The 11,233-nt window shown below is 40.2% G+C and overlaps 1 pseudogene; it reads left to right on the forward strand.

Annotated features, from left to right (window-relative positions):
* Positions 1–9,085: 9,085 nt before the first annotated feature.
* Positions 9,086–10,906, forward strand: LOC140935577 (uncharacterized; annotated as a pseudogene).
* Positions 10,907–11,233: the final 327 nt, after the last annotated feature.

Raw genomic sequence — 11,233 nt, forward strand, 5'->3', positions numbered from 1 at the left:
GACACCTGCTGTCACGCGTTCCGCGCTCAGATGTAGGTCTGTTGAATTCAACGATAAAAATTAATACTGTAGCTTTCAGGTACGAAAACAAGCGTCACCACTGTAGCACGACCACAATAATTTCCATTCCGGTAGCACCAAGATAAACTTAAACGCTTTCAAAATTATCGCAAGGTATTTGTTTCCTCCCAGTGACCAACAAAACTAAAAACTGTTTTAAAGCTCGCGCTGTATCGACCACGCCTGCTTTGTCTTGCAAATGTCATCTTTTTAAATTAGCCTTCACTTGTCAACCACGTCCAATCACGTTCTTAATGAAGTGAAAAGTACCTCTCTCATAACCTTTCTCTCTCGTAGAGTAAATTCGCCGGTTAACCTACATATAAATATCAAGTAAGGTGATACTTTGTAGATTGTAGAAATATCTACGAAATAAACGAACTGGCCGGAGTCCTTTGGATGTGTTCACTGAAGTCCTTTTAAGAATAGCATTTTCATGCATATATACACGCGTTTTTTCATTCAACTTGACTGCAATTCCATTGATTAGTTTTTATGAATTAGCTAATTACAGGCGACTCCCGATAACTCGACTTCCTTCATACATTTACTGTAATTTTACCTTCGGTAACTCGAACCCTCGATGACAAGTCGGGAAAAAAAAACACCGTGTACTGAAGTCCGAGATATTGAATTTAGCTCAAAACAACCGTGTCAATTCTTTGTCTTTACTGTTTTGTCACTCCAGTTCAAATGCAGTGTCCATCCTAGCCTGATGTACACAGACGTTGTTTTACCCCTTGCGCTGGCAGTCAATAAATCCCCAGCGGTTTTTATTCTTATCACGCGCGCTCGACGGACTTTAAAGAGAAAATAGGGGTCTGCGAACAGGCTATGTCCATCCCTGTATACTTTGTTGCCTTCTTGCATTCCCTCCCCAGTACCGGTTATTTGCTTCAAACTCCCGATAACTCGAACTTTTTTGGATTTCCCTAAAAGGTTCGAGTTATCGTGCGTCAACTGTAACCAAAAAGTATCTCACCACTTCTTTATTACCTTGGGTAAACCCACGGGGACTATAGTACTTTTGTCATGAAATCTTATAATATTTCTTTTTTTTTAACAAGATCGCCGTCAAGCTTTAGGATTTTTCAGTCTAAGCTGCTTCTAAACCAGGAGATGCGAAAAAGTTTTCAGGTAGAAGGAGAGTAACTACTGTATCTTTTTGCTAGTCTCACAACTTTTTTCCGCAGAAGGATAACAAATAAAAACAGGTGTGACAAAATCGGTGGTTTAGTTTCCGTTAAAGAGTCATTTCATGTTCTTTGCCTTGCCTATTATTCTGAGGCTACTTGTCCTATTCTTGAAATCGCTTTTTTATACTCTGTCGTCTCCAAATTTCTTGTAGGAAGCTAGAATTGTTACAGTTGTGCACGCTAACATAGTTGACGAAAACAGAGAATCACTTAAATCATATTAACTGTACCTACGGTTTTCAGCGGACGTATTCAGTTCTTCCTTTTATTAATTCGGGGGAGTGAAAAATTAAAGCAGAAAATTTGTGGACGCGCAAAACATCGGCCCCCATAGACCATGGCTCACGTTTTCTTATGTAGAGATACACTTGCGCACGCTCCGAGAATCACTCAAATAAAAGCGGTGGTGGTGGACAAAATTAATATTTTGATTGTTAACGGTTTTCAAATGCATTTAATATTTACTGCTACCGTGAAGTAAATGAATAATTTATATAAGGAGCTTCAAACACGCAGGGAGAAAAGCATTTCATTTGTAACGGACAGCAATTTGTGTGTCTGATTGCGTGTCTCGGGCTGCGAGACAATCCATTGACTCCCCCCCCCCCGTGACTGTCTTTTGTGTTTCATTTAACTCCCCCACCAGCACCTATTTAGTATTAGAATGCTATCAAAGAAAATTTGCCGATCATTGCCGAATGAAGGTCGCACGAAGTATCTGAAAACACAAAAGAAGATCACGAACAAAAGCGCTATTGTCCTTGAAAAATGCCTCTTCTAAACCGAAGTTCGTGATCATGGAGGATATCCCTATTCAACAAAGAAAACACTATTTGTAGCGAAGAGGGACTGGAACTCCAAACCATTTAAAAGCCTCTTCTGGGACTACGTAACAACAAAGTTACCTAGCCGTATCTCACTAATTTTTACATTTTTAAATCGAATTTTAAAATTTTCTTTTGCTCTAAGCTTTGCATTATTTATATATTCTTGAGAAGTGTTTTAGTCTTGATAAGTTAATATACAAAAATTGGAACGTAACTTACAATAACCCTAAGTAAGGGAGATTTGAAAATATCCTAGGTGGAAGACGTGTAATTCTGTTGTTCTGGAGGTATCTGCAAAAATAAGTAATAGAGAGATGACGTGAGTGTGATTAGAAAATGCAGTCGTGTTCATCGGAACATTCTGCACGCGTAGCGCGGTAAAACAGTCCAACTGATATGCAGTTAGAAAGACACATTTCAAGATGTAAGCTTCTGTACATATCGGAAAATCTTGTCTCAATTACGTTTTTTTGTGAATATTGTCTCCAAGAATCTATTCATGGTCACAGTTAATGAGAAGTTTCTGAAGCGGTTTTTTTAAAAATTACGTTCCAGTGGCCAATAAAGGGGGGAGAGGTGGTGGTGGTTGGGGGGGGGGGGGGTATTCGCCCCCAAGTATATCCATCAGACAAGAGGATTAATAGTTTAAACTATATGATTTGAAAACGGCTTTGAAGAATCGCAAAATACTATCCTTTCATGATAGCTTAAAAGCAAATTAAAAGTAGAGTTGGATGTTTGTAGAAGGCAGTGAAGTAACTTGTATTAAACGTATAAGAAAGGTTCGATCTGTACAAATAATTTCATCACAAGCGTCATAAAGGCCCTATATTTTTAATAATCAAACCAGTTGTATGGCAACAATGAATCTTGAGCAATAAGAGCTGCGAAACAAAGTTTTAAGTCACGTGACCAGACAGAAACCAACACCTGCTAATTTTTACATCGTCTAGTAATTGCCAAAACAAAACCGAGAGCTATCGCAAGAGTCGTTGGTCATTTCCCCGTTCAATTAGTTTGATCACCTGACCTATGACATCAGCCAAGTGATCTAAAATTAATGGTTTTATTGTCTCAATCGAGACTGTACTGGGCATATCTCATTTTTCCTGTATTGGATTACCTCAGATGGAACCAACGTTTATAACAGATGAGATTTTTATTACTCCTGGGCACTACCCAGGTGGTGTGCGCACTACGATCGCGATGCATTGTGGAATCAAAATTTTCAAGATGGCGGCGAAGGTCGAGAAATTTCGCAGGTTATATGCTTTACTTTTCAATAGATACAGTTCTTTCCTTAGATCGTTTTTCTAGATTTCATAAGCTAATATTTGTTTAGATTTTTTCTGTGAAGAAAAACAAATCAATATTCTTCATTTCAATCTAAAGCGTGGAGCCCGAAGATTCCTCCTGTAAGAGCATGAAATTTGAACCCGGTTTTTAAGAAGCTACAATTTCCATTATATTGCCCGTGGAAAGTAGGAGATAGTTGTAAGTGTTTCTACAAACCTTGTTCTACGCTAATTTCTTATCGCTCCCCAACGCGCCCCACGTTTTGTGACACTTTTTCCGAATTGAAACCGGCATGTTTTCATGAGAAAATGTAGCCTCGCGAAGACCAATGTGACATGTTACTGGAAGTGTTACTGTTGTAATCACAAGCTGATCACAAAATAGCGGGACAGCGGCGACTGGTTCCTCCAGACAATAGCATTAGATGAGCATAAAATGTTCGAAATTGGTATATAAATAGGCTGATGAGTACTCAGATGTAGGAATGTCTGTTTTTGTAATAGGACTAAAAAAAGCATAATAAAATTGCAGTCATACATGTGATTCCCTTTATGCAGGTATAAAATCAGTAGGATAAGAATTACAGGTATTAAATTAAAATATGATAAGTTTGATTAAACAGTTAGGCCCTGTGCATTTTGAAACCAGCCATCCTTTATGAAAAATGGTTTTTGGGAGAATTGCAAGAATAGTGCAGTGTAGAAGAAGAGTTTCATAACATCCACCAAGCTTGCACTTTACTTTTATTCAGAGAAATATGCACATCACTCTTGAGAAAAGAAAATCATAATCTACTTCCAAGATTGGTGTGTGTTGTTGTGTGGATGTTATGACTTTGTCAGTTTCTTGCCTAGTCCCTGTTTTATTCAGTGGTGATTAGCCTCTGTAGCAGGCATTTAAAAGGAAAGGGAAAGGGGTTTTGGGCACAGGAGAAATGCGAAGAGTGCACGAGGAAGGAGGGAGTGATTTCAACATTCACCTGGTCGATGTTTATAATGCAAAAAACAATTAGTCTCCTGTATGGCAGGCATTTCCCTCCCTCCTTCCCTCACATTTCTCTTGCACCAAGACCCACTTTCCCTTTTCTTTGAAATGCCTGCCACACATGCTAAGTGATGTCATTCAATCTGTTTACCTGTTTACACTGTTTAATACATATCAAGCAATTTGCATATTTTGGTGGCTTTAGTCAAAATATAAATTGCTTGATCATTGTATGTACTTTTGATATTGGAAAACCAAGGCTGAAAAAATGGTGACAGGGAAAGGAAATAGAAAAGGTGGAACAATGAGGCGGTAAAATCGTGAGACTAAGAACATGAATTAACTAAGTAAGCCTAAAGAGATTCTTATATAAATAGTAGTTAGCACAAGTTTAGGCTATTTATGTTTTTAAATGGGTTCATATTTTCTGAAGAAGAAATGTAGCTAAGTGTATTTGTGCCCTTATTCCTTATATAAAGTCTGCATACTAAATAAGAAGTTATAAAAAGACATAAAAAGAGGAATGTATTTAAATTTAAACATTGGCATTTACATTGCAATTGGAGTGATAAGACAGCTTTGTCTCCAAAGAAGATTCCAAATGTTGATTTATCTCTGCTCAAGTGTACAGAATTTTTTCATAGATTTCAAAAATAAGAACCTGTTTCAAATTTAGGCTAAACAGGTTTTTATATAGAGGGGGCTCATCTGGCATATTTTAGCCTAACAGGTCCTTAAAATTCAGGTTCTAAGTCAGGGGGTTTTACTGTACTACTAGGATCCACCTCTGCAATAACTGGTAACCCAAAAGCCTTCTTTACGAACAACCGCTTCATACAGACACCTGATCAAGGCTGTGCCCTAGCAGAGCCCTGTGGCCCCTGGCACCTAGCTGTTGCTTTTGGGTGACTAGAAAATCTCAGACTTTTCATACAAATCATATGCTGGGCAGCCTAGATTTTACAGGTTCAGAGACCTGGGCTCCTTTCAATGTTCCTTAGAGCACAGCCTTGCTCATCATTACAGACAGCTTGCTTTGTTCCCTGGAAAGAAGCCCTTAAATTTTCTCTAAATTAAGATGGACAATTTCTACGGTCCCCTCAGTGTCTGTATAACAGAGTTGACTGTGAGTATGATGAGACCTATGACACCATATTTAAATTATAAAATTGGGGTGAGGAGAAAGGAAAGGGGTCTCAAGCTATGTTGCCCCAGCCCTGATTAGAGGAGATTTGTAAACATGTATGAATTCCACATTTTGAAGAGTTTTTATAATCCAAAAAATATGTGATAACATGTGTTTGTACATACTGACACAATCATTAAACAAATGGTGGCTGAAGCTTTTAAAATCTATTGACTGCATCAGGCTTTGTATATGACAAAAATAATCACAAATATGCCATTTTCAGTTTCAATCCAGTTATAAGACATTCTATGACTCATACCAATAGAAAATATATGGGCAAATAAAGATGCTCAATATTAAATTATCTATAAAGAGGACCCAAGTTCATTGTACACAAATACTCTCTACTTTATTTACTCGTCTTCATGTGATGATAAATACAGATGTTAAGCAAAATGAAATGCAGACTTGGTGCCAACAGAGAAACAAGTCCTTGAAAAGATGACCCCCTCAACTTCGATTCTCTTGTTACAGCTAGCAAGTGAACATCTTGCAATGCTGAATGACAAAACAAAATAAGCTCACTGTGTTTAAATACCGTGGCCGGGTATTCTGAAGAAGCTCATAGTATTTTATGAGTACATGTACGTATATCACAGCCATGCATATCAGTACCTCTTAGCATTAGTTGCACTGATTTCACGGTGAATTCAAACTTTTCGGCGAACCGCGGGTCTTACCTCCAGTGCTTTTCATGATTGAAGCTTTGAACAAAGCGTTTCTGTGCCGACTTTTCTCGGTCAGTTGCAAACAGGATGCAAGTGATTACGAACAAAATACACCAGAATACAATTATCAACGGAATGAGACTGTTTTTTCCCTGAGAATTGGACAGACTTTCTTTTTCAAGAGCTTCCGGAAGAGATTCAAAGCAAAATCGTCTATATCTACAGCGTAATTAACGAATATTCACTCCGCAGTCTCGCCCCATGTAAGGTAATCCGGAATCCGGAATCCAGGTAATTTTGGTCTGTGGAATCCGGAATCCACGGCTTTGGAATCCGGAATCCAGCTTATGGAATCCGGAATCCAAGCATTGTAATCCAGAATCCAGGTTGCTGGAATCCACTCTGTTGTGATGGTTCCAGGGCCTCTTCTTTTCCTTTAGCAACTGTTGCGTGAAAATCTCATGTCGCAAGGACGCGCAACAGGCATGTTCACGCGTGTTTCACTCGCAGGAACATCCCTTGTCATTGTGACATATCGGGTATCAATTTAAAACAATGGTCACATTATAATGACGTGACAGAATCCCAGGGAGTGATTCATATTACTGTATATTATCGCTCTTTATAAGACACCCTTTCGACCTTTTTCTCCGTTGCGCTTTTGGAGTCGGAGGTTTAGATTCTTTTCCTGTTTGGGCGCAATTGGAACTAATTTTTTGATTTCAGGTAACGTCAAAAGAATAATAATATAAAGTATCCTTATTCTTGGCCGTAGTATCAGTAGTCGTGGTGGTTGCAGTTACTGGCTTCTTTCAGGCACATGTCATCAGTGTCACTCAAAGAATGACATGCTGCACGTGGTGTCGACGTGGTGTCTTTCATTCAGTCCAGATTCAATCAGTCGAAATCAGACATCTCGAGAGATCACTTTGAATTTTTTTCTCAATCGATCGTTATCAATCTTTGTCAGCATGGGGAAGCACAAGAAAAAGCATGAGTCGGAAAGGTACGTACGTCTATAAATTCGGTGTTTGTGACTTTGTGATGGAAATGTTTTGGCGGCGTGGTTTTGAATAGATCAGAATGTGTGAAACAGTAATCTAAAACTTCGAGCAGCTATATCTGTCTGTTTCTATCATGTTCAGAATTATGAGCTAACTATCTTGCAAATTTATGTACAGGAGTCCAAGAAAGAAAGAGAGAAAAGCGGAGAAAGAAAAGAAAAGTTCAAGGTCTGTGGAGTTGTCGTTGTTTGTTCTATTGGTGTTTTCTGCTCAAAAAGCGGTGGTTGAATTGTGCGAACACTTACTGAAGCGTTTCTGTGATCAAAATTATATTCGAAGGTGACAGCGTTTCCATACCATTTACAGACATGCTAATTAAATAGAGCATTTGATCAATGAAACGAACATACCAAAGTGAATCCAAAGTAAATTATCGAATTTACTTCACCGTAGAGCTCCGGAAACTGCTTGAAAAGGTCTTCTTCGCCCTTGTAGTTTGTGCATGAGAGAAGATAAAGTATGCACAAGACTGTTCCTATTGGTTTAGGCCACTGACTGCGATCGCAAGCAAAAGAGCTTTATGAATTCCACGCTAGCAGACAGGGCGAAGTACCCCTACCAAGTCCCTATTCCTGACTGCCCACACAACATCAAGTCAGTACGTTCTGCAGAGTTTTGGCATTGGATTGACATTGATGGATACCTAGTGAATGTAAGGCTGCTTTTGGTGCTACGTAGAGAATACGAAGACATCAAGAAATCAGTTTCATTGAAAGCAGTTCGAAACAAAGATCGGATGGATGTAGAAACAGCAGTGGAGATTCACCGGAAAGCGATTCAAGATTCCATTCCAGATGAAAGAGTGAGCACAACATTAGTTCCAGAGCTGGAATTCAAGCACTGGAAAAAGAACGGGGCCTCTCTTTTAAGCTACCCGGTAGGATTGGCATTCTCCCCAAAGCATAGCAGGCTGTTTATTACCGATAGACGTCTCCATGCAGTCTTCATGGTTGACATGCACTGTCCAGCAAATGTCACATTAATCGCTGGTGGTGGTGAGCCCGGGCACACTAATGGATATGGCAACAAGGCCAGATTTAGAAACCCAGCTGGTATTGCGGTGAAAGAGAGCGGGAAGCTGTACGTTTGTGACCAAGGAAACGGAAGAGTTAGAGTAGTCAATTTGCGAACGCTTTTCTGTCACGCTTCCCAGATTGTACAAGGGAGCGCCGAAGAAAGCCAAAGTGAGGAAGAAGATTGCGCCGGTAGACGTATCCGTAAAGTCCATGTACACGATCTTTCCCTTATTTCTGAAGGTAATGTACCGGATCTGGTGTCACCATTTGCCATATGTGCGTCTGCAAAGGGTAGCGTTAAACTGTTTGTGTCAGACGTTGGTCTTGGCAAGATTTTTTCAATTTCTGGTGTTGTAGACGATGAGGAAACTAACTGCGTCGGCCAGTTAAATGAATTGTTTTGTTTTGATCGATCTAGTTTATTAACTTCATTAGCCTTAACACGTGACGAGCAATACTTGTTAGTTGGAGACGGGAATGGTTCATGTATTCATCTTTGTCAAGTGAGAGGACGATTGAAACTGAGAACAATTTCGAATATTCCAGGCCTCATGGGTATTGCAGTGACAGATGGTGGAACCGTGTTCTTGTCCTCCAGCAAAGAACACGCACTGTTCAGTTTGAAGGAAGAAGAGATGCTTGGGGGTAAAGAAACCCTAACAAAAGTGTGTGGAGAAACTGCAGGCCATCGTGATGGTGTCCAAAGTCGATGGAACAAGCCTACTGCTTTATGCGTATATCGAAACACTGTTTTCGCATGCGATACCGGTAACGTAGCAATAAGAATGTTGACGTCAGCAAAGGGACTGATCCCCCTGCAAAGTAAGATGGCCCAATATGCAAACGTGTTCCGACTCGACAAGAAAGCCAAAGAAGAAGACCTACCACGTACAGTTGAAGATCATGAGAAATCTGTCGAGGAGTTGGTTGCATTTCTCTCTAACCACAAACAGGAAGCCCTGGAGAGGACGGGCAAGCGAAATACCAACGGTCCCGACATGACCATACCTCGATGCACCCGACAGTCCTTCCTCATAGTGCTAGAATCGCTGACCAGCCTTACCAACACGCTAACGGAGATTGGGCATAGTCACCTTCTGGACAGGATCTGTTTCGAAAGTATGACAACTTTGGGCGTGGAATGCTATTTCAAAGGAATGCGAGCAGACCACGACATGCCTACAGTGGCTAACTACGCTTACAGAAGAGCGCGCTGCGTGGAAGACGATATGCTGCGCATTTACCGAAGGATTTCTCATATTTCACTGGGCCCAATTCATATTATCCGGAGAAAATTATCAAAGGTGAACCCCCAAACATCAAGACGCGACCAAACAAGCTGTCAGCAATCACTGAAGGAACAGGTAGCAAAGAAGAAGACACAAGGCGAGAAACTGTGATGCGAGAATTTGCTAAGGAGTATTGAAGAGGCGTAAGACAGGAAAATGTCCGCTCAAAAACGAAAGAGCTAACTGGCACCCTTCCTTATGCCCTTAGTATGTGTCCCACTACCATCACAGCCTCATTAGAGGAAAGCGAAGACGTAACAACAGCCTGCCAAGTTGTGGATGCTAATGTGGCATTGCGGAGTAAGGCTGTACGGGTGCAAACCATTTACCAGAAAGACGACATATTGGCAGTAAGACACAACCGTAGAAGAGAGATCTCACCCTTCTGGTTAGCAGTTCTTCTGGAGGATGTACAAATAGAAGTGAATGGTGGAAATTTTGTGCAGCAAAGAGTATCCCTAAAGTGGCTAAACCAAACAAGTGATTCACTAACATACACCTCCGGTGATGTCTGTAATGGGAATTCCCCCAAGTGCATTCTAACCCGAGTACTCGACTTTTCTTCCGATGGATCAGACATCATTTTAACAACAGAGGAGGATAACAGGCTCCGTCGAATTGCTAATGGAGACTACGGTGACGATGATGACAATGAGAATGAAACTGCACCACCAACTGCAGAGGATGAGGGAGAAGTATCCCTCCCGATAAGACTGCCGGGAGTTAGTTTATCAGGACGGAGAACGACACGGTTTATTCTGAGATAAACGTTTCCGTTGCCTGCGTAGCTTGTAGTATAGTAATTGGACTATCTTCACGCTATTTATTGGTAAGCTGTAACTGAAGTTTTACATTTCTGTGTGGCAATTAAACAATTCGGAGACGAATTATGTTTGAACCTGAAAAGCACTGATTTTGGCAATGTGTACCTCTTTTGTTATTGTTGACGCCGTTGTTATTATTAAAATAAGAATAGCTCTTCCTCGTTAGTATTTCTTCAACGATGTGGACTCAGTGGACTTCAGAAACCGCTCCTATATTCATAATCCTCTCGGGTAAGGCCAAGAATTATATTTTATACTTATATTTTACATAAGACAATGTACACTTCGGGTAAAAAAAAGAACAAGCTTTTTTGGTGAAAACAAAGTACAAAGGAAACGTTGAAAACCAGAAAATAGAATTTTGAAATCTGGAATCCAGCCACTTATGGAATCCGGAATCCACGGATGTGGAATCCGGAATCCACAGGCATGGAATCCGGAATCCACAGCGTGGAATCCGGAATCCAAGACTCTCTTGGATTACCTTACATGGGGCGATCACTGTGTCAAATGCTTTTGAGAGATCTAAAAACATTTCCGTGGTGTATTCTTTATAGTCAGTTGCTTTCGAGACTTTCGCTTATAATGTTTTGCATATCTAAAAACTTAAAACGTCATGGTTAATGATATAAGTCCCACCTCCCAGAATACCTTATTGACTAAATGAGCTGATGACATTACATGTAGTATACCCGTTGGGCCTAATGTCAATGATAGTGCTTCTGAGGAGGTAGAGAATATTAAAGTCTGGGCAGAGGAGAATTTGATGAAACTTAATCTAAGTAAGACCAAGGAACTGGTCACAAGAGGAAGAACGACT

This window comes from Porites lutea, chromosome 1, assembly GCF_958299795.1.
Source record: "Porites lutea chromosome 1, jaPorLute2.1, whole genome shotgun sequence".
Lineage (NCBI taxonomy): Eukaryota > Metazoa > Cnidaria > Anthozoa > Scleractinia > Poritidae > Porites > Porites lutea.